Below are 24,282 nucleotides of genomic sequence, written 5' to 3'. Positions count from 1 at the left end.
AATGTCAAAATGTAACAATAAATAAAAATACACATGTATCAATATGTATATATAATTAGAACTGTACATTTTCTCAGACCTTTTTAAAATAGAATCATCAGTATAACATTTTGGTGGTCAAATAACCACAACACAAAACTGGGGGTAGTGGCCCACACCAGTAATTTCACCAATTGGGAGGTTGAAGGAGGATTGCTGTGAGTTGAGGCCAGCCTGGTCTACAGTCAGTTCCAGGCCAACCTGGACTACAAAGCAAGATCCTGGCTCAAAGTCATTCTCACCAGCATCATCATCAAGTCACACAGGTCCACGGTGCCATGAGGAGAGGACTGTAGCAGCTCCTTGAGGGTTCATAGAATTCCAACTAGGACAGTCTCCAGATGTCGCCAGTGCCCTTTCCTGGAGACCCAGAGAGAGAAAAACAGTCCCATGGCTGTGAGTGTGGATCTGGCCTATTCTCAGTATCTGTAGTTACCACAGTCTTGGGACAGCTCTCCTGTCAGGACTCTGGATTTAAATTTCTATTGTTTGAGTTTGGTGTGGTGGTGCTCGTCTATAATTGAGGTCCCAGAATAACAAGTAGTTTCCTTTCTTTCCATAGTTGGTGTTAACAGAATATTTCTTATTATTCTGCTATCCCAGTACTCAGGAGGCTGACACAGGAGGATCGCTGTGAGTTCAAGGCCACCTGTGCTACAGAGTGTTCAAGGCCAGCCCAAACTACAGAGCTAGACCCTATCTCAAACAAACAAACCAAAAAAGCCGTGTTATTTGTGAGTTTACATGCCTCATTTCCCAGCTCAACAGCTCCTGGGATTCTGCCTTATGGCTTTCTTACTCCCCGACAGTGCCAGTGCCACACCTCTGAGATTTGCTGATTTGCATGAAAGGAAACAGTATTGCAAGTGAGTTTGCCCCTATCAGGAGGTGCCCAAAGTCGTCCTCGGGAGTCAGAGAACAAGTATTAGCACCTCTGTTCACAATGGCTTGAAGTTTATTCATTTAAAATGTCTACGCTGTGTACTTTTTATAAAGTGCCTGAAGATTATTGCATAAGTAAATGGATAGATGTTTTAAACAAATCAATAAGCACGCAGGAGGACACGTTTCACAAAGGTTCTGTTGCTGTCTGTGTGTAAGGGAAATGGCCTCCGTTGCTTTACAGCCAGCCCTTTTCATGTTAAGACAAGGTCTTGCTAACTTGCCCAGGTTGGCCTTCAACTCACGATCTTCCTCCTTAGCCTCTCAAATGTGTGATGTGGTCTTGATATTTTAAGTAACTTCCTTCCCTATCCCTGCACATAGATACACTGTTTTATAACTGACATGTCTCTGTATAAGGTTGTGGTTGTAATATAGAAATTTTGACAACTTTTATTTAGCTTTAAGTATTTGAGAATTTCCCTTAGGTTTTTTTCCCTCTTCTTTTTTAGGGATTGAAATCTAGGGCCACATGCATCCTTGGCAAGAACTCTACCATTTAGCTGGTTGTGGTGGCTCAGGCCTGTAATCCCAGCATTCAGGAGGCTGAGGCAGGAGGATTGTTATAAGTTCAAAACCAGCTTGGCCCACCAAATGAGCTCAAGGCCAGCCTGAACTGTACAGTGAGACCCTATTTTAAAAAGATAAGCAAACATGGGGATTTAGATCAGTGACATAAGTGCCTGCCTGGCAAGCTCGAGGTTATGAGTTCAATCCCCGGCACACACAAAAAAGACCAGGCTTATGTGGGTTGTACACGTCTTTATATATAAATATATAAAAAGACAAACAAACAAAAAACCAAAAACCCTACCTCCAACACCCCCCCCCTCTTTTTTTTGAGACAGGGTCTTGCTATGTAATTCAGACTGTCCTTGAACTCACTATGTAGCTCAGGCTGGCCTCCACCCATAGCTTCTGCCTCAGCCTCCCTAGTGCTGGAATTACAGGCAGGGGCCATTATGCCCAGTGTTACTTTTTTTTTTTTTTTTTTTGATAGTGGGGCTCAAATTCACAACTTTACACTTGCCAGGTAGGTCCTGGGACACTGAGCTATATCCCTGTCCCCTTACTTCTTTAACCCAAAGTTTACTTAACAGTGTATGCCTTGGGTTTTCTTAGTTTGCTTTGTTTTGTGTCTTTGGTGCTAGGGATCAAATCCAGGCCTTCTACCATTGAGCAACATCCTTAGCCCCAGCACATGCATGTTTTTACTTTTTACATATTTGGAGCTTTAAAAACTATCTTTCAGTTTCTTTCACTCTTTCTTTCTTTCTCTTTTTCTTTCTTTCTCTTTCTCTCTTTCTCTTTCTCTCTCTCTCTCTCTCTCTCTCTCTCTCTCTCTCTTTCTTTTTTTTTTTGGCTTTTTGAGGACAGTCTCACTATATAGTCCAGGCTGGCCTTGCACTCTTAGCAATCTTTCTGCTCCTCCTCCTTCTTCTTTTTTGGAGACAGGGTCTCACTATGCAGTTCAGGCTGGACTTGAGCTCACTTGGTAGCCCAGGCTAGTCTCGAATTCACAAGGATCTTCCTGCTTCAGCCTTCTGAGTGGGATTACAAGTGTGTGCTACCACACCTGGCTCCTGGCAATGCTTTTGTCTCAGCCTCTCAAACACTGAGATTACAGATGTGGGCTATAACGCTGTTTTAATTTCTTATTATACTACCATTATAGATCATAGGCTGTGTAAAACCGGTTTTTGAAAATGTGGTAGTAAGATTTCCTTTGTAACTTAATAGTCATTTTTTAAAACATACGATCATTTTATACAAGTGTTTCATATGTGTTAGAAAAACTGTTGACCGGGGCTGGGGATTTAGCTCAGGGGCATAAGCGCCTGCCTTGCAAGCAGGCAGTCGTGAGTTCGATCCCTGGTACTGATAAAAAGGAAAAAGACAAAAAAAAAAAAAAAAGAAAAGAAAAGAAAAAAAACTGTTGACCAAATCATTCAGATCTTACGTATCTTTCATTTTTGCTGCTTGTTGTTAACTGAAGTCTTTTATTAACTGGTGCACAATCCCTTGTTTTCTGGTTTGTTGCAGCAGTAAGTCAGGTGACACTTGTCACAGTGATGTCTGTCAAGAGGCTGGTCACAGAATTTCTAGCACCACGTTCATCCGAAGGGCCCTTCCCTACGAAGACTGACTTTGCCATTTTCATTATAGTATTTCAGAACAGTCGACTTAACCTTCTTCCTCTTATGCTTATTCTTCTTGGGAATGGTGTCACATATGTTCCTTTTCTCCACACAAGATGATGGGTGGACTCCTTCTGAATGTTGTGGTCAGTCATCTTCCAGTTGCTTACCAGCAAGCTCAGCCTTTGCTCATCAGGTGGATTCCTTCCATGTTCTGTGTCTTGGCCTTTACATTTTCTGTAGTATCAGGGGTTCAGCCTAGAGCACTGTGGGCTTCCTGGTGAGAGTTTTATGAAAATCTGCCCTTTGCTGGAAGTTCCCTCACAGACAGCGGCCCCTAAAGGAAGAGCAGCATGTGGGCCCACAGACTGTCCTGACCCTATCTTTCCTTACTGTTTGTCTGCTTGATTCATCAGTCCCTAAAAAATGCTTCTATTTCCAGTGCTACTAATCAGCCTGGAGTTTTTTTTTTCACTCAAATTGGGACAGAAATCACCAAAAAGCAAAGGGCAGTTCTTTTAGGTATCATGTTGCTGTTCTCAGCTCATCTAAGTGTTCTTTTACTCAAGATAAAAATCACAGAAGCAAACAAAACTCTATTAGCCAGTTTCTGTGACTGGGACAAAATCCCTGAGGAGAACAACCCCAAGGAGGGGATTTATTTGAACTCAGTTTCAGAGGTTTTAGTCTATGGCTCCATTGCTTTTAGGCCTGAAGCCAGGCAGAAATGTCAGAAGTGACCAAAGTTCCTCTCTTAATTCATGGCAGCCAGGAAGCAGAGAACAGAGGCAGAGCCAGGCAGGAGGGGACCTCGCCTGTAGGATTTATCCATCGATGAGCTCAGTGCACTCCCAGCCCTGTCACTTTTCTAGGTGTCTCTTCCTGCAGTCCAGTTGAGAATTGTGATTAACTGTTTTAGGGGCTGGGGATTTAGCTCAGCGGCACAATCGCCTGCCTCAAGCAGGCAGTCGTGAGTTCCATCCCGGTACCAATAAAAAGACAAAAAAAAAAAAGCAAAACTGTTTTAATGTCACTGGCATCAGACTCCCTTGGGGCCCGTGTGTCTGAGCATATGGGGGTGTGGGGACAGTACAGGGATAGGGCAAGACTCATTGGCAAAGAGGGTGGGCTGGGCAGGCCCACAGGGAGCCGCAACAACCACCCCAGCATTTCTTACTGGTCTCCTTGGTCATTGCTCTTGGCTCCTGGGTTTGCACTGGACATGGACATGCTCTGCTCTGAGTTCTCCACACTTGGCTTGCAGGAGAGACAGCCATGTGCGCACACATTACACCACCTCCGAGTGTCACACAGCATGAAATTCAGGCCAACAGCACACGTGGAGCAGGGAAGTGGGGGAAATGACTGTACAAAAACAGTTTAGAGCAGGCATGTCGGTGCACGCCTGTAATCCCTGCACTTGGGGGGCTGAGGCAGGAGGATTGTGGCAAGTTTGAGGCCAGCCTAGGCTTTGTAGTGAGTTCAAAGCCAGCCTGAACTACATAGCAAGACCTTGTCTCAAAGCAAAAAAAATTCTAGCTGGGGATTTAGCTCAGTGATATAAGTGCCTGTCTGGGAAGTGCAAGGTTGTGAGTCTGATCCCAGTTACAAAAAAAAATTATAGTTGGGTATGATGGCACATGCCTGTGATCTCAGCACTCTCGGAGGCTGAGGCAAGGGGACTGAAAGTTTTTTTTTTTTTTTTTTTTTTGGTCTTTTTTCGTTTTTATCGGTACCAGGGATCGAACTCACGACTGCCTGCTTGCAAGGCAGGCGCTTATGCCGCTGAGCTAAATCCCCAGCCCGGGACTGAAAGTTTTGAGCCCAACCTGGGCAACTTCACTATTTAGGGAGACCCTCCTGTCTCAGAATAAAAATTAAGAATAAGAAAAAGGCTAGGAATGTAGCTCAGTGGACCTCCCACAGTATTGTTCAAAGAAAAAAGAAAATCCCAACTTACTTTTGGGTTTTTTTTTTTTTTTTTTTTTTTGCCTGGTAACACTTTTCTCCTGATTACAGAGTGAACTTTCAGGAAGCCACCTCTCAGATAAATGTTACAGTGCAAAGAGAGGGTGAGCAAGTACTCTTTGGAGCAATCAATGCTTGTGGGGAAAAAGAAGAAAGCAGGAATTAGTGAGTTATCCCATGTAGGTGATCCTGGAGGGAATTCTGCAATAAACTGACTCCCTGGCCAGCAGGTTGGACAGCATCTGACACTCTGGCTATTTCCTGCTCAGCCAGTCCTTTGCACGATATTATCTCTACAGCAGAACAAGTAGTGATGTTCTAAGAGAAGTCGACAGGTCAAGTTGCTTTGGGTTGTTTAATGGTAGAAGATAGGGAAGCTAACTCAGCCCCAGGCAAGACTACAAATATGTTGTTGTCCTTTTCAAGTGAAAAGAATGGGAATGTGAACAGTTTCTGTCCTCTGGCTTCCTGTCATCCATCTGGATGCTTTAACTGGGCAATAACTTACCAGTAAGAGAGATTAACTGGAGCAAATCCATACATACCTGCATACAAGAGTCCCACAGACTATGAGACTGAGGAAGGGTCAGATGAGTGATGCTTATATAGCATCTCATACTACCAAAATAAACAGTGCTGCTGCTGGGGTGGGTGGGTGACAGAAATACAAGTGCTGGGTAAAGGGTTAGGAGAAGAAATGTGAGGTGAATGGAGTTCGTCTTGTTTTGCACATAAAGTCATCCAGGTAAAAGTGCATCTCAGTGCTGGGTGAGGTGAAATAATTTGTAATCACAGCTATTTGGGAGGCTGAAGCTGGTGCAGGTCAGCCTGGGCAACTAAGGAGACCTCCCAAAATAAAATAAAAAGGGTTGGGGATATAGCTCAGTGGTAGAGCCCTTGTTTAGCATGTATGAGGCCCTCTTCTTTTTGAAGACAAGGTCTCACTATGTATTTCAGGCTCAGTATGTAGGACAGGCTGGCTTCAAACTCATAGCAATCATCCTGCCTCAGCCTCCCAGTGCTGGGATGATAGGCATAAATGAGCATCCCCAGTGAAGAAAGTATCTTCAAACAACCCTCTTTTTTTTTTTGTAAAGCAGTGTCTATGTACTGAGGCTGGCCGGGAACTTGTATATGTAGCCTAGAATGCCTTCAAACTCATGGTTGTCCTGCTGCCTCAGCCTCTTGAGTGCTGGGATTACAGGGGCGTGCCACCATGCCTGCTGTGTTTATCATTTTTACTAAACAACTAGAGTAAGAATACATAAAAGATCATTTCAAGTTCAAGGCCAGCTTTGGCTAGAAGTGAGTTTAAAGCCAGCCTGAATCACATGCACAGGGAGACCCTGTCTCAAAAAAAAAAACCAGACCAAAAAAAAAAAAAAAAAAAGAATTGCATCAAGCGTAGGACCCTCAGGTTTCGGGCCTTGATGTTAGGCCAGAAAAAAAAAAGTGCATGTCAAAGATTTTACTTTAGCAACTAAAGTGTCACTTGCGTGAAGAGGATGTGATAGAAATTATATTTAATAAACCATAATTGAAAAAAACCGAGGGCTGGAGATTTAGCGCAGTGGCATAAGCACCTGCCTTGCAAGCAGGCAGTCATGAGTTCGATCCCCGGTACCGATAAAAAAGAAAAAGACAAAAAAAAAAAAAAAAAAAAACCGTAATTGAGTTTCTCCTTTCTTTTTGTTCATTAGATGCTATGCTTGTACTTGGTGATGAAGGTGAAGAGAACACAACTCCCTTGTGGTCAGTGGTGCTCACCAGGCCAGTGCAGAAGCTGCTGGGATCCCTGGAGGTTGGTCCCTGGTTAGCTGTATCCTGAGCAAGGGAAGAGGCCTTTCTCCTATCCGACCCAGTCCTTTCCTCAGGGCCCAGATAAAAGTTAGCCCTCAACTTTCTGGGACACTTTGTTCTCCGGAAGCCTCAGGCAGGGCCAAGGAGTCTGCTTGCAGGTCAGCGAAGATATAAAAAGAACAAAATTTTCTTTTGAACTTTAAACAGAAGTTGCCTAAAAGACTTTATAACTACACCATAAAATAATAATAATTTAAAAATAATAATAACAAAACAAGTGGAGGCCTGTTTTTTTTTTTTAGCCAGGGTTTCACTATGCAGTTGAGGCTGGACTTGCACTCACTTTTGTGGCAGACAACTCTACTGTATCCCCTTGAACGTAAAACAATTATTGTAGCTTTGATTGTGTGGAGACTTATTTTTTATATTGATTTGTACAGAGCTGGCTATGTTTTTTTTTTTTTTAATTGGCTATGAGCATTATAAATAAGGCTAGCTGAAGGAGGGGGCTGGGGATTTAGCTCAGCGGCATAAGCGCCTGTATTGCAAGCAGGCAGTTGTGAGTTTGATCCCTGGTACCGATAAAAAGGAAAAAGACAAAACCGAAAAAAAAAAAGAAAAAAACAATAAGGCTAGCTGAGGTATTGATATATAATCTCTTAAAGCCACAGACAGTCTCCTTTTTTTTTTTTTTTTTTTTTTAATCAGTACCAGGGATTGAACTCACAACTGCCTGCTTGCAAGGCGCTTATGCCGCTGAGCTAAATCCCCAGCCCTCCTGTTTTTTTACATAGTGTTTTTTATAAAAGAAAGATGTGAGCACAGGGGGATGTTAGAACTAATAGACCCGGGAATGTCAACTGGCTATGAGCCTCAAGGTAAAGAGGCTATGACTCTCCTGAACAAAAATTTACTGAAGCAACAGCCTTCTAAAACAATTCAGTTGCTACCTTATTATGTAAATTGATCCATCTGCATATCTTTATCTCTACAACTTTCAGAGAAGTTTTTCTCCCTACCTGGCTAGCCAGCTCAAGTTACTTACATAATTCCCGACATCTTCACTGTCACTCATCCCTGAGCCATCTGCTTCTTCACAAGATAATAAATTCTGGGAGAGGCCTTGGATCAAAGCCTTTGTCCATGTGTCCTCACAGGGATTAGACTTAAAAACCCTTGGCTGCCCTTAACTTGAAATATGTCTTGGTGTCTTTACTCTTGATGTGGGTTGCATTGGTGGTGGTATATTAAAATTAACTTGCTGGGATTCCAATAACGTCTCAATAGGATTACAATTATAACATTTTAGCCAGGGATTTAGCTCAGTGGCCTAAGCGCCTGCCTTGCAAGCACAAGGTTGTGAGTTCGATCCCCAGTACCAAAATAAATAAATAAATAAATAAATAAAAACAAAAAAAGAAAGAAAAGAAAAAAGAAAAAAAAACCAATTATAACATTTTAGATTGTAAAAAAAAACTAAAAAAGGGATTACAATACTTATATGACTAAACTCAATATTTGGGATTACAATAACTTTGTAGCCCGGGCTGACCTCAAATTTGCAGTGACCCTCTTGTCTCATCCTCCCAAGTGTTGGGATTACAGACATGTGCCACTAAACCTGGTTTAATAGTAGCATTTTTTTTGTACGGGGAATCAAACTCAGGACCTTGCGCTTGCCAGGCAGGCACTGTGCTGCTGAGTTGTATCCCCAGTCCAAGGCCTCTTACTTTGTGCAGAAGTTTGTCCAGTTTTTCTTGACATCTTAGTGCACGGTTCTTGCATTGGCCATTGCTCTGGCTTCCTGAATTTTTCAAATCACTGGGATGGGGTCAGAATTTTGTCCCCTCTGCCTTCTGCTGATGGGCCATACTGAGTACCTCAGCCGGCTGCTGGGGGCCATTGCTGGCGCAGGATCCTGTAAAAGTGTCATCGTGGCCTTTCACACTTGGGGGTTAGGGAGGCATTTGAAGAGACAGACATTATACAGCCTGATGGACACCCCAGCAAATTCTCTGGATTTTCTGTCTGTCCTGCATTCCTGTCATCTGTAGTTTTCTGGCCAGTCTGGTGTACTCTAAGGGCCTTCAGGAACTGGATACTCGGGCTTTTCCCCTCGGGACCAGAGGGGTTCTTTGTCTGTGGCAAGAGAAGCTGGTGCAGTGTATTGCACACGAGGTGGCTGGTGATAAATCACGTGAGGGCAGCCAGCAGGGCGAGTGAGGAGTGGGCCCCAAGCTGGCGGTCCTTCTGTACCATCTCCTTGGTCAGGGTGTAGCCAAATGCAGTGACCCGAGGTCCAACATCCTTCAGTGAACTGACAATAAAAAGCTCAGAGAAAATGTCACCTACCCTTTCATTTTTGAAAAGTTAATTTTGAATACATAGAGAAACATAGTAGAGCAAAAGTCACAGGGTTTCTCTCTCCATTTTGAGCTTCCACGGCTGCAGCCAATGAGCTCTTGGAGTTGTAGCAGCTGGCGCCTCCTGGTGGGTGCATCTGTTCTGAGCCCCAGCTCCAGAGCAGGATTATTAGTCAGGACCCAGTTTCTCTATACTTCAAGCCGCCTGGCTTCAAAGAATTTGGACGCAGACATTCTGGCTGTGGTTGTCCATAACTGAAGTTCAACTTCTGCAACTTGGACTGCCTGAGCCGGCCCGGAGCTGCTGCTGTGCGCGGTGCTGGCAGCACCTGTTCCTGCAGGGGTTTGCTACTGCGGCTGCTGTGAAGATCCCCTGTATGGACAGTTGGAGGTGTCTTCTGGCATTACACCCTGCGCCGCCACCGGAATGTGCTGGAGAGTTTGCAGGGCTGTGCACTACCTCTTCACAGGAGTCTTCCACCACAGGTAAGGTTCCCACCATCTTCTCGTCATCCTCCACCTGGGGCTGTGGCAAGAAGCGGATGTCAACTTTGTGCTTCCAGAAAATGCCAGTGCAGGTAATGCTGTGCTGCTGAGGATCCCTGGGACTGGGCAGAGTAACAGCAGGAAAAAACAGAAGGATGGTTCAAGTTTCTCCTGTAGGGCACTGTACAAATGGGCGCTGTCTACTGTGGGTAAGTCCAGCCTCAAAAACACAGTGCTGTTGCTGGTGCTGCAGAATGGCTAAAGCAGAGCCCGGCTGCTTTGAGATGGCCTAGGTGACAGGCATCACCACTTTGCATTTCTTCACCAACTGGAGGACACTGGCCTTACCAACCACTGCTCCCCGTCTCACGTGAGCTGTGCTGCCCATGTGGTGGGGAAAGTGCTCCATGGCCCAGATTTAAATCTGCTGATCCCTAGTAGGAGTCTGGCCAGCAATCAGGTGAGCCTGGATTTGCTGGTGTAGGATTGGCTCCTCGAGGGTTTCAGCAACCTGGATTTGCTGGGCTGCCTGTAGCTACTGGACCTGGTCTGGACCACTTGCAGCTCTCAGGGCTTAGGGCTCTTGATACAGATATTTTACTTTTTTTGTTATTAGTTTTTAACAGAGTTTTACTATGTAGTTCAGGCTGGCTATACAGTCCCGGATATCCTAGAACTTGCAGTGATCCTCGTGCCTCAGCCTCCTAAGTGCTGGGAGTACAGACTTGAACCACCATATCTGGCAGACTTGCTGGCTTGATTTCTTGCTTTTTTTAAGAAAGGACAAGTTTTTAGAGCTACTACTGTATCTTCAGTATCTCAGAACAGCTGGCTCAAATATTCCAAAGAAGTATGTTTTAGGGTGGCATATTCTGGTCCCCTAGAGTCTCATCCTGAACCCCAGCATCTCCTTTCTGATAGGAATAAGAAAAAGTGTTGGGCCAGGGTTTTAGGTCAGTGGCGTAGTGCCTGCTTGGCAAATGTGAGGTCGTAAGTTTAATCTCTGGCCCCCCAAAAATGGAAAACAGTGTTTGCCAAGGGCAACGGCTGAATATATACACACTTGAGGCCCTGTTAATTAGCTCTAGCTGTGTTTGAGTTTGCAGTTGTTCACTGTCCTCCTCCACCATCCATCTGGTTTTTGCAGGGATCAAATAAACAAAGGGGTGATGGTTGTAGTCAGGGGCTGTGCAGAGAACAATTAGAATCAGAACATGGAGTTTATAATATTATTTTTATGATGGTCACCCAGAGTTAACACAACAAAATGCAGGAAATCTATCCACAGCACCAAAGACATAGAATATTCAGCCAAGGCCCTGAATCCCACAGCAATGTCCCACATGAGTCCAGATGAAGACCCAGAGCTCGTGACAATGCCTCTTCCCATGAGTCCAACTGGAGGCCTAGAGCCCACAAGGACTCATGCCAGTCTCTTTTACAGATCTGTGCTGGGAAGGCCCAAAGAGCAATGGTGGAAGCTAAGAAATCCATGCCAGCAGGGTGAAGGACCTGTCCTGATAGGTTGAGGGTTTTAAGCTGGAGCTGAGAAGTCACATTTCACAACAAAGATCAGGGCTGTCCTGAAAAGCACCACAGCCATCCTCAATGACCTGCAGGCCCCGAGCTCCTCCAACAACAAGCACAGTCAAGTATGTGCCAGGAAGCCAGTGTGACAAGTTCATCCTAGAGACCAAGTGGCACATGTCTTTCCCTCAGGAGCCAGGAAGCAATGCTCAATGTGAGGACCAAAGCTTCTATAGGAGAACCTAATGGCTCAAAGAACAACACATAGAGAACATAAAATGTTTCAACGCCTCATTGCAATAGTTTCTCCTTCTCCATGTCTCTATTTATGCTGGCAACTTTCCTCAGGTGGAACATCTACACTCAGCACCATGCTGATGTAATCCAGCTGGCGTTAAGTTGACCACCAGTTCTTAATCCATAATAGGCAAAATAAATGAAGATTTCATTTTTATATTCCATTTCTTTTAGTTTAATTCCAGTGTCAAGGATTGCAAATTGCTTATGGAAGTAGCTTTATTGCTAGTCTTTACAATGCTTAGGAAATAACTACACCTCAGAAGTATCTTCCAGGTATAGCTGGCCTTTGGGTTTTGAGTCTGTTGTGAGATCCAATCTTCTCAGTTTACTGGGGATGAGAAGTTGCTGCCTATTTGTCCCAGCCCCTGTTTCTTTGGCACTGGCTTGCAGTATTGCTTATGACCCTTAGGCAGTCTCAGTCTTGGCATACTATGAAGAACAGCTGATTAGAACAGTTATGTCACCTTGGCTAATGTAGTACAATCAACAATAACAACAGCATTAAACAGCCTAGAAAATGACAAACTGGGCTGGCTTTAGCCCAGCAGTTTCTTCGAGTCTGGCTTCCCAACCACCCAGGCCGATTGGCCGGGGGGTTCCAGACCCGTGAGTGCTCTCTAGTCCTTTAAAAAAAAAAAAAAAGAAAGAAAATGACAAACTGTAAGTAACTATTAATTTGCCATCTTTCACCATATGCAAATTTTGTAATTATATAACAAAATCTAAAACAAACCAGAAAATTGTATGCAGTACATAAATCTTCAAAATGGCAATTTTATCCTCAGGGGAGAAAATTTAAAAGAAGCTGGGGGGGGGATATAAATGGAAGAAGCAGCAGAGATACAAGTAAGGCTGGAGGACCAAGGGAGATTACACAAACTTGGGGAACTGATGAAGAAGACAGGAGGGAAAGAGAAAAGGAAGAAATAAAAATAAGAACAGAACAGAACAACAACAGCCAAAAACTACATACAGTGTTCACATATAAAATGAGAATAATAAAAAAGAAAATAAAACAAAAATGAGAAAATAAAAAAAGAACCAAAGGGGCTGGGGATTTAGCTCAGCGGCATAAGCACCTGCCTTGCAAGCAGGCGGTCGTGAGTTTGATCCCCAGTACCGACAAAAAAACAAAAACAAAATAAGAAAAAGATGTCCACTTCAAGGCATGTCTCTGCTGTCACCAGTTGACAAAGTAGGCAGACAGAACCCAGATCTGTGATGCAATGAATAATCTTAGCAGCCCTGTATTTTTATTTTATTTATTTATTTATTTTTTTTGGTCTTTTTGAGACAGGATCTTGCTATGCAATTCAGGCTGGCCTTGAGCTCACTTTGTAGCCCAGGCTGGTCTTGAACTCACAACGATCCTCCTGCCTCAGCCTCCCGAGTGCTGGGATTATAGGCGTGAGCCACCACGCCTGGCAACAGCCCTGTATTTTTAGTTGCACTGACCTTTAGGCTGGTTTCTGGCTTGTGAGGTTGAAACCTTATTTGTTCAGCCTGCAACACTCTATGTGCCTCTTGCGAATCTGAACTCAGTTCTACCTCACCCTGACCCTGGGAGCTGCGAGCTGGAGCCAGGCTGTAGGTGCTCTGAATTCCAGCTCAGTTGGCCTCTGTTCAAGATGGCTCTGGGCTAGACGCCTCTCCTGGGAATGTCTGAACCCAAATAACTCACCAACTACTGTAGTCTGCTGCCTCCACTGCTGCACTCCACTGGTGCATTTCATCATGGAGGCCTCTGGCATTGTCAGTAGTCACCATGTGTCTGCAGGTTTGAGCTGCCCCTCCCACACAATGAGTCCCAGGCTAAGGAGAGAAAGCTCTTCTCACCACCTCCTTGTCTTCACTGAGGTCTCTCTTCATTCTTCCTGTGAGCTTCAGGTTTCACTTTAGATCCTTACTAGGTCCCATTGACCCAGCTTCCTTCCCTTTCCTCCCCATGTTGCTATATTCATGTTGTGGACACCAAATCTCAGAGAGGTTCCAATTCCATTTTGATTTGAGGACTAGCTTTTCTGTTTCTGAATTTTAACGAGGACTACACTGAGTCTGTATGGGAGATTGCTTCTCAGCCTTTTGGCTAAGAGCTGGTGGAGTCTGTGTGGGAGGATAAGAAAAAACGGCATGCTTTTCCTATCCTACTCTCATTCAACCCTTTCTGGTCATTGTTGTGATACTGGGGATTGAATTTAGGGTCTTTGCACTGAGCCACACCTCCAGTTCTTTTTCATTTATTTTGAGCCTAGGCTGGGCTCAAATTTGCAATCCTCCTGCTTTAACCTACACTACTGTACCTGATTTCAACTCTTCTGACCCAAGATATGCAAGAAGAATTTTTTTCCAGACACCAAGAATTTCTTCCCAGACACCCAGCAGAGAGTGGCTGGGTCTCAGTTTCTTATCACTGGGACACAATACCCAAATTCACAAAATAAAGGAAAAGAGGTTTCACAGTTTGTAGAGGTGTCTGCCCATAGTTGGCTGGCTCCAAGGCAGAGCTGCATGGCAGAAGGGTAGCACAGAGGAAAAATCTGATAGAGTAGTGGAGGAGAAGCAGGAGAGGGAGGAGTGGGGAAGGAGATTCACTTATCCAGGTCACGCCCCCAGTGAGTCACCTCCTTGGAGTAGGCTCCAGCTCCCAACATTACATTTAACTCTAAACTTACCAGTAGACTAATGCATAGGTGAATACCACACTCTCATGATCCAGCCATCTCCCAAAATTCCCACCTATGAATGCATGAGGCTTTGAGAGACGTCCAAATATAAACCATAACATCAAGTGTCCTCTAATTCAAGTCTGACTATCTGCCCAAAGGCAACATCAGATCCCACAAGTTTGCAGGGTGTGGTGGTGTGGACCTATAACACCTACTACTTGGGACCCAGGCAGGAGGCTCACTTGAGTCCAGGAGCTCAAGACCAGCCCCCAGCAACATAGAAAAACATTGTCTAAAACACAAAACAAAAAAATTCAAATCCTTACCACAAATTGAGGTTTCAGTGACACGAGACTATCTTTCTCTACTTCAAACTCTAAGACTCTCATGACACCCTTATTGTGTTCAATTAACAAGCTAGAAGATGACTGGGGATTTAGCTCAGCAGCATAAGCACCTGCCTGGCAAGTACTAGGTGGTGAGTTCGATCCCTGGTACCAAAAAAAAAAAAAAAAACAAAAAACAAAAAACAAAAAACAACAAGCTAGAAGAGCTGGGCATGGTGGCACTACAGTCCTAGCACTTGGGGGGCTGAGGTAAGAGGATTGCCATGGTTCAAGGCCAGCCCGAAATACATAGCCAGAACCTGTCTTAAGCAAAAAACAAACAGACTTGAGATTATGGCTCAGTGCTAAGGCTCTGGATTGAATCCTCAGTAGTGAAAAATAACTGGGAATGGACCTGAGAGTCTGTTGTGAGTCCAGCCCTCTCCTGGACCCTCACTGCTCTCTTGGCCTTCTGCTGTGTTGCAGTGCAGCAAGGAGACTCCAGCCACTGTGGCCCCAGGTCTTACACTCCCAGCCTGTGGAACTATGAGTGAAATAAATTTATACTGTGCATGAATTCTCAGTCTACCCAGCCTAACAACAGAAAAGTAACTTAATGGCTTGGTGGTGTAGCTCAAGGGTAGAGCACCATTCTAGCATATGCAAGGCTCTGTATTTGACTCCCAGCACCAAAAGAAAAAAAAAAGAAAGAAAAAAAAATGGGCAAGACACATGTACTTTTTTTTTTTTTTTGTCTTTTTCGTTTTTATCAGTACCAGGGATCAAACTCACGACTGCCTGCTTGCAAGGCAGGCGCTTATGCCGCTGAGCTAAATCTCCAGCCCCACACATGTACTTAATTTATCCATTTATTTCTTTTGTGTATGAAGAGTATGTACTTAATTTTTTTATCGGTACCGGGGATCAAACTAACGACCGCCTGCTTGCAAGGCAGGTTCTTATGCCACTGAGCTAAATCCCTAGCCCCATGTACTTAATTTTATTACCACTGGTGAATCATTATAATTTTCTTTCTTATTATTCTGAAGGTAGTAAAATACAACAGAACAAAGCCAATTAAGACAGTGCAGTGAAATGGATACAGAACTTCACAGCATGATGCCGGAATAATAGTAACAGGTACCATAGTATACCTCTTACCTTCACAATAGTTGTCCATTCAATCAGGTATAGCAAAATCAAACCAAACACAGAATATTATAGAATTTATCAAAACAGAATATTGAATAGAGCAATACAAATAATCAGAACAAAGCAAAACAGTGATAACAATATTTGCCTTCAAAGAGATGGTAGAAAGAAATCCCCCATATTTGCTATATTGCATATAGTCATCCTCCCAAGAGATGCTCAGACATCTGGCTCCCATTTGCTAACGGGGATGGGGGGGAGAGAAGGATGGGATGTTTGATTCTCAGCCCACACACCGGTAGGCTCACAGGTGCTTACCAGGGAGGTGAGCAGATTCTTTGTTTCCCAGTGCCATAAGTTCCAACATGGCATGGATCTCATGAGACGCTGGCTGGTTCTCCCCCTGGGGTGCTCGCAGCTTGCTTGAGCCACAGCTGCTTACCAGGGAGGTGAATGGGTTGCTTTCTTTCCCCATTTATCCATTTATTAAAAAAGATTCTTGGGCTGGGGGTTTAGCTCAGTGGCATAAGTGCCTGCTCATGGCAAGCATGAGGTTGTGAGTTCAATCCCCAATACCAAAAAAAAAAAAAAAAAAAAAAAAAGATTCTTATTGATTTTATTTTTTTGAGTCAGGGTCTGTTAGGTAGTTCAGGCTGGGCTTGATCTCACTGTTGCCCAAACTGGCCTTACACTCTAGGTAATCCTCCTACCTCAGCCTCCTGAGTGCTGGGATTACAGCTGTGCCCTAACATGCTCTGCTTACTACAAACACACAGATGGCTGGCCATGGTGAATGCCTATAATCCAGCACTCAGGAAGCTGAATCAGGAGGATTGCTGTGAGCTTGAGGTCAGTCTGGGCTACATAAGTGATTTCAAGGCCAGGCTGCACTACACAGTGAGACTCTGTCTCCAAAACCCCCCAATAAATACATACATACATACATACATACATACATACACAAATGAACATCCAGATGAAGAGGTAAGCAGGGAGGGTGAAGTCTAGAGAGACCTTTAACACAGGAGCCTCAGGCATCATGGATTTGGAGTGTTCTACCTTGCAGCTGCTGCTGTGTTCTTATTCACCGATTTGGGAGCTCTTTAAACTCTGTCCTGTTGGGGTTTTGATAGAGGCTCCAGCACATAGACATTGTATTAATCAGCTTTTCCTTGCTGTGACCAAATCCCTGACACACACAGTTTAAAGTAGGAAAGGTTATTTTGGCTCATGTTTTCAGAAGTTTCACTCCTCACTGGTTCTGCATCAGATATATCAGTATGAAAGGGCTTTGCAGAGGAAATTGCTCACCTCGTGGCAGCCAGGAAGCACGGAGAATAGAAGTCAGAGAATCCAGAGGCCTGGACTGGAATGCACCTTTCAAGCCTCACCTTCTTTGACTGGTCCCCTCCAAGTAGGCCTTACCTTGTAAGAACCTGCTTGGCCATGAGCTCAATCGGTCAGTCTATTGCTGAAGTCAGTCAGCTCACAGTCTAACCCTCTGAATACAGTGGGGTCTGGTCCCCAGTCTGTGAGTCTCAGGGGATGCTTCATATTTAAACTAAGAAGCATGCTTGGTTCTATCTTTGGCCATCAATGATCAATTCAGACTTTGACCCCATTCTTCCTGAAAGTCCAAGAGTTGGACTGAAAGCTCTAACATCTAGTCATGTGGTTGGTTCCCCCTGGTAATGAGCTCCTATGGTTGTCTAGGGACTTTCTAAAATTTACCTCCCTAATATAAACTTAGGTATATCTGTAAAGGGCTTGTTATGAATAACAACAACAACAACAACAAAAAGCTGAACACGATGGAACACACACCTGTCATTCCAGCACGTGGGAGGCTGAGGCAGGAGGATGTCTGCAAGTTAGGACTGGGCTACAAAGTGAGTTTAATGCTTGAACCATATAATGAAACCCTGCCTCAAAAAAGAGCAAATGAACAAAACAAAACAAAAAAGGAACTTGCCACATGGAAATTACAGATCGAACTCACAACCTCACGTTTGCCAAGCAGGCACTTACACTGCTGAACTAAACCCCCGGCCCCTAAATTACAAGATTTTTAAGAATTATAGATGATACTGTCATATTAGTAATATTAAAGCTTTCAGTCCATGAACACAGAAGATCTTTGCATTTTTTCAAGGTTTTCATTTATTTATTTGTTTCTGTACTAGGGATCCAAGAATTCTACAACAGAGCTACATTCCTAATCCTTTATTTTTATTTTTATTTTTTTGTCTTTTTGAGACAGGGTCTCCCTATGCAGTTCAGGCTGGTCTTGAGCTCACTCTGTAGCCCAGGCTGGTCTCGAACTTGCAACTGTCCTCCTGCTTCAGCCTCTTGAGTGCTGGGATTACAGGCATGAGCCACCACACCTGACTTATTTTTTGGTCTTTTTAAGACAGAGTCTCACTATGCAGTTCAGGTTGGCCTTGAGTTCATTTTGTAACCCACGCTGGCTTTGAACTTGCCATGATCCTCCTGTCTCAGCCTCCTGAGTGCTGGGATTATAGGTGTGTGCCATCATGCCTGGCTCCATACTATATATATACATATATATATATAAAATTTTGAGACAGCATCTTACTAATTTCCCTAGGCAGGGACTTGAATTTGTGATCCTCTTGTCTCAACCTCCTTAAATGCTAGAATTCCAGGTGTGTGCTACTCTGCCTAGCTCTTGTTTGATGTCCTTCAGGAATGTATTATAGTTTTCAGCATACCACCCCTTTACCATCTTGTAAATTTATTTCTAGATTTTTTTTAGATGTTATTGTAAGTGAAACAGCTTTCTTAACTTCCTGTTTGAATTATTTCATTGCTGATACTCAGATATACAACAATTTTGCTTTGGGGTGTTTGTTTTTCAGTCCTGGGGATGGAACCTAGGCCTCAAGCTTGCTAGGCAAGTATTCTGCCACTAAGCTATACCCCCAAAATGACAAATGATTTTGGGTGGTAATCTTCTAACATGCAAATTTGCTGAATTCATTTAGTCCTGGTAGCTTTATTGTGGATTCTTTGAGACTGCAGTGTGTTAATCTGCTCAGTAAATTTAGGAAGACCTTGTCTCAATAAATAAAAGCTAAAAAGGACTTGGGAGCTGCCTCAGCACAGAAGCACTGGGTTCAATTCCTACTGGGTTCAATTCTTTTTGTTTGTTTGTTTAAGACAGGGTCTCACTTTGCAATTCAGGCTAGCCTTGAACTTGTTTATGTAGCCCAAGCTGGCCTCAAACTCAGTCACCAGAGTGCTGGGATTATAGGTATGCGCCATCTCGCCTGGCTCAATTTCTTCAATTTTTTTTTTTTTTTTCTTTTTTGGTCTTTTTCGTTTTCATCGGTACCAGGGATTGAACTCATGACTGCCTGCTTGTAAGGCAGGTGCTTACACCGCTGAGCTAAACCCCCAGCCCCATTTCCTTCAGTATTTATCTGTGTCTTCTTGTATTTCTCACTGTGAGCAGTAAGGAGAAACCAGTACACTCAAAATAGTTTTCCTGCAAATATGCTCTGCTGGTTCTAGATCAGAACATTCCTAGTTATTTATTTAATTAAGAGGCTTTTTTCTTTTTTTTTACTGTTTTCTTTTTTGGTACTGGGCATCGAACTCAGGGCCTCATGTTTACCAGGCAGGCACTGCAGTGCTGAGCTACATCCCTGGCTCTATTTATTTATCCCTAGAGACAGGATCTCTCTATGTAGTTGAGGTTGACCAATGAGATAGGAGATTAGCGTGTGGCCAGCTGGCTGGCCAAGGGTCATGACCTGTCAGTTATGGAGATTCCAGGGCAGATCTGGATCAGAATGTTTCTATTAGAAGATGCATTCAAATTATAGCCTTTGTTACATCTGTAAAGTTATTTGATGCTACTATCTTTATAGTGGGAAAGCTACATTCTTATTTGAAATATTTAGCCTTTCTAGAGTTTCGAAAGTTAGGGGCTGGGGCTTTAGCTCAGTGGCATAAGCGCTTGCCTTGAAAGCAGGCAGTCATGAGTTCGATCCCTGGTACAGATAAAAAGGAAAAAGACAAAAAAAAAAAAAAAAGAAAGTGAGCAGCTGGGCTAGGGATATAGCTCAGTGGCACAGCACCTACCTGGCAAGCACAAGGCTGAGTTTAATTCCCAGTACCAAAAAAAACATGAGCAATTAAAAGTAGCAGGTTTGCTGGGTATAGGCACATGCCTATGATCCCAGCACTTCAGAGGCTGAGACAGAAGGATCCTTGCAAGATGGAGACCAGCCTGGGCTACAAAGTGAGGTGAAGGCCGGCCTGAACTGCATAGTGAGACCCTGTCTCAAAACAATAACAACAAAAAACAAAAAACAGGAGCAAGCTTGCAGGGGGAGGTGTGTGCAAAGCCACAATCTCATAGTCTCCTCTACTCAATACTTTGAGGCCACACAACCATGAGTTCTACACCACTGTGAGCAACTAAACCAGATCCTGTCTGGAAACAAACAAAAAAAAAGGGCCAGGTGTGATGGCACATGTCTATAATCTGCCACACACACAAAAGGATTGCTGAAAGCTCAAGGCCAGCCTAAATAACAACCAAAAAAAATACTGTTTTTTCCTTTATTTCAATATAACTTCAAAATTCCCTTGCAAGTACAAGTAAGTATATTTTATTCTGATTCCTCTGACCATTAACATTAGTCAATCTTTGCATATTTGCTAATTAATTTTACTCAGATGGACTGTTTCTAGTAATGCCGAGGGCACTGGACCATGTGGAACAAAAACATTACATCAATCTTCAAACACACCTGCTGTCCTTAGAGCTGAGATGGGCAGACAATAGAACCAGCATGACCTGATGAGCTCATTCTTGGCATGATGTTTCCAGATCCCCTTCACATTAAAATCAAATGCAAAATTTCCAGCCTTTCACCCTGGACTCACCTGCTACTCTCTTGCAGCTTGTGATGTATGTGCACCTCTTCTGGTTGTACTATAAGGAAACATTAACTAATTAAATGGAAACATAGGACCAGTAATATAGCTCAGTGACACACGCACAAGCCTGGCAAGCACAAGTTGTGAGTTCACTCTTGGAAACCAAATAAAATAAAATTAAAAAAAATGGAAACATACCTTTTTGCTAATATTTTAATAGTATAGATCTTACCATAAATTATTTTAACATTATACTTAGTATACTCTGTTGCTTTATGCCTTTACCTTTTTTTTTTACCAATTTTAAATAGTTTTATTGAAGACTTTGCATTTCTGATTACATACAGTGCTTAAAAAGTACAGTGTTATCTTTTCCCTGTGTACATGTTCCATTGTTAAAGTATTGAGAATGCCCAGTACTTTACTACAGCAGTGAAACTTTAATAACTGCCACAGAATCTGCTACAAATTTAGGTCCTTCGACTTTATTATCATTGTGGAAGAATGCTAACTAATTCTATTTGGGGCTCATCAGCCTCATCAGTGGTGGGCCCTGAGGATGCACCACCAGAGGGAGAAGCTCCTCCACCAGGGAAACCCCCAGAATTCCTCCAGGCAGCTACCTGCACTCTGGTACAGCTTGGTGGTGATGGGATTGTGGGCTTTCTCCAGCTCCTTCTGCTGGTGTTCAAATTCTTCCTTCTCTGCAGTCTGATTCTTTTCCACCCAGTTGATGATTTCATTATACTTTCAAGAATCCTCTGTTTGTCTTCATCATTGAAACCCTGAAGTTTCTTGCCTTCAACAGTTGCTTTCATATCGAAGGCAGAGGACTCGAGTGAATTCTTGGAGGACACGTTGTCCCTTTGTCTCTCATCTTCAGCTTTGTACTTTTCTGCTTCCTGGACCATGAAAGAGTTTTGCCCTAGAATAAATTACTGTACAGTTATGGCAGTGGCCTAATGTGGCAGAAGGCCAAAGTGGGAATGCTTACCACTTCCTGCTTCTTCTTCAGCCCTAATTGCAACTCCCCTTCCTTGGTTCCTCACACATCATCAATATCCGCACCATGCGTCACTTCAATACATAACTCTCTGGCTCTCTGTATCTGGTCCAAGGAGGCAGCCCAGCCGTCATGAGTTGTGTGCTCCTTTCCACATCCTCAACTCAATAAACTTGTTCATTTTATACTTTTGCTTCTCTGTTGCTCCAGAGTACTCTAACAGACCATACATACATTCTACATCCTCCTTGTTCAAACAGCTCTTATTATTAGTTATGGTAATCATGTTCTCTTTTCCTGTCTTGTCCACTGCAGAGACCTTGAGGATGCCATTGGCATCAATATTATTATTATTATTATTAGTAGTAGTAGTAGTAGTAGTAGTAGTGGTATTTTGGTTCTGGGGATCGAATTCATAACCTCACACTTGCCAGGCAGATGCTTGTGCCACTGAGGTAAATCTCCAGCCCCTGGCATCCATATTAAAAGCGATTTCAATTTGAAGAACACCATGGGGTGTGGGAGATGTGCCTGTGAGTTCAACCTTGCCAAACAGGTTGTTACCCTTGGTCATGGCACGTTTGCCTTCATATACCTGACTGAGCATACCAGGCTGGTTGTCAGAGTAGGTAGTGAAGGTCTACATCTGCTTGGTAGTAATGATAGTATTTCTCTTTTTTTTTTGTCTTTTTCCTTTTTATCGGTACCAGGGATCGAACTCACGACCGCCTGCTTGCAAGGCAGGTGCTTATGCCGCTGAGCTAAATCCCCAGCCCCGATAGTATTTCTCTTGAGGACTGCCATGACTCCACCAGCAGTTTCAATACCAAGAGAAAGAGGAGTGATGTCCAAGAGCAGCAAATCTTGAACATTTTTGGATTTGTCTCCAGATAGAATGGCTGCCCGAACAGCTGTGCCATAAACAGCCTCATCAGGGTTGATGCTCTTATTCAATTCTTTTAGATTGAAAAAGTCTTATAGAAACTTCTGGATATTGGGGATGTGGGTAGAAGAAATACCATCCAGTGTCATGGATCTATGACTTGTTCAGTTTAGCATCCTGAAGAGCCTTCTCCACAGGGTCCAGAGGGCCACAGAACAGACCAATGTTCAACTCTTCAAACTGAGCATGAGTAACGAGGTATAGAAGTCAATTCTTTCACAGAAGGAATCAATCTCTGCACTAGCTTGGGTGCTGGAAGAGGGTTCTCTTAGCTCATTCACACACAGTAGAAAGACAGCGGACAGCTCGTTTGTTCTCACTGATGTTCTTCTTATGCTTGCACTTGAATAAGATGATTGACTATTCGACTGTCAAAATCTTCTCCACCTAAGGGGTGTCTCAGGCTATAGATTTCATTTCAAAGATTCCATCTTCAATATTGAGGATTGATACATCAAAAGTGCCACCTCTTAAATAAAAAATCAGTACATTTCTTTCAGCTCCAACCTTTTTTGTCTAAACCATAAATGATAACAACAGTTGTTGGCTCACTGATAATTCTAAGTACATTAAGACCAGCAATAAACTGGGTGTGGTAGTGCCTCCCTGTAATCCCAGAACTCAGGAGGCTAAGGCAAAATGGTCGTTGTGAGTTCAAGACCAGCCTGAGCTGGGGCTGGGGGTTTAGCTCAGCGGCATAAGCACCTGCCTTGCAAGCAGGCAGTCGTGAGTTCGATCCCTGGTACCGATAAAAACGAAAAAAGACAAAAAAAAAAAAAAAAAAAAAAAAAACGACCAGCCTGAGCTACAAAGTGAGCTCCAGGTTAGCCTGAGCTACATAGTGAGACCCTATCTCAAACACACACACACACACACACACACACACACACACACACACCACCCCAAAAAACAAAACAAAACAAAAAAACCAAAACAGCTATAGTTCTAGCATCTTTGGTTGCTTGATGCTGAGTCAGTAAATTTAGCTGGCACAAATTGAATGCAGATGTCTTGTGCTCTGGGTAAATGATTTGAGGATGACAATGTACAATGTATGTGCCATTGTTGCCCCGTTTGATGTGCTTTGAAATTTTTAGTTTTTTATTTTGTTTGTTCTTCTTTTTTCTTTTTCGTATTCTACTTGAAATAAAATGGATTTGGGGGGGCGGGGAAGCTGGCCTAGTGCCCACAGCACTGGTAATGGTCTTCTCAAGGTAAACTTCTGCAATTTCCTTCATCTTTGCCAGCACCGTAGAAGACACCTTCTCTGAATGGAAGCTCCTTGTCTCCTTTTTTTTTTTTTTTTTTCTTTTTCGTTTTTATTGGTACCGGGGATCAAACTCAAGACTGCCTGCTTGCAAGGCAGGCGCTTATGCCGCTGAGCTAAATCCCCAGCCCCTTCTCTCCTTTGTATTCTACTTGAATCTTGGCATGCCTGCATCATTCACCACCGTGAAGGGCCAATGCTTCATATCAGACTGGAAACAGTGTCATCATATCTATGTCCAATCTGATGCTTGGCACCAAAAATTGCTGGTGGGGTTCCTTGCCACTTGATGTCTTGCAGCATCTCCGATCAATTGTTGAGTGTCAGTGAAAGCAGCATAACTTGGAGTGGCTCGATTTCCCGGGTCACTGGTGATTATCTCCACTTTTCTATGATAGAAGACGCCCACACAGAAGTAGGTGGTGCCACGATCAATGCCAACTGCAGGCAT

At 43.5% G+C, this 24,282-nt stretch overlaps 1 long non-coding RNA gene and 1 pseudogene across 1 annotated transcript; both read right to left on the bottom strand.

Moving 5' to 3' along the window:
- Positions 1-10,606: 10,606 nt before the first annotated feature.
- LOC134477330 (uncharacterized) lies at positions 10,607-20,668 on the bottom strand. The gene is made up of 2 exons (XR_010049310.1): positions 15,717-20,668; positions 10,607-12,186 (listed from the first exon to the last, which is right to left on the bottom strand). It is a non-coding gene; the product is annotated as an uncharacterized LOC134477330 (long non-coding RNA).
- Positions 20,669-20,815: 147 nt separating this feature from the next.
- Positions 20,816-24,282, bottom strand: LOC100721086 (heat shock cognate 71 kDa protein-like; annotated as a pseudogene).

Source organism: Cavia porcellus, unplaced genomic scaffold (genome assembly GCF_034190915.1).
Source record: "Cavia porcellus strain 051 isolate PalLab524CR breed Dunkin Hartley unplaced genomic scaffold, mCavPor4.1 scaffold_8, whole genome shotgun sequence".
Classification (NCBI taxonomy): Eukaryota; Metazoa; Chordata; class Mammalia; order Rodentia; family Caviidae; genus Cavia; species Cavia porcellus.
This window is presented reverse-complemented; position numbering and strand designations above follow the sequence as displayed.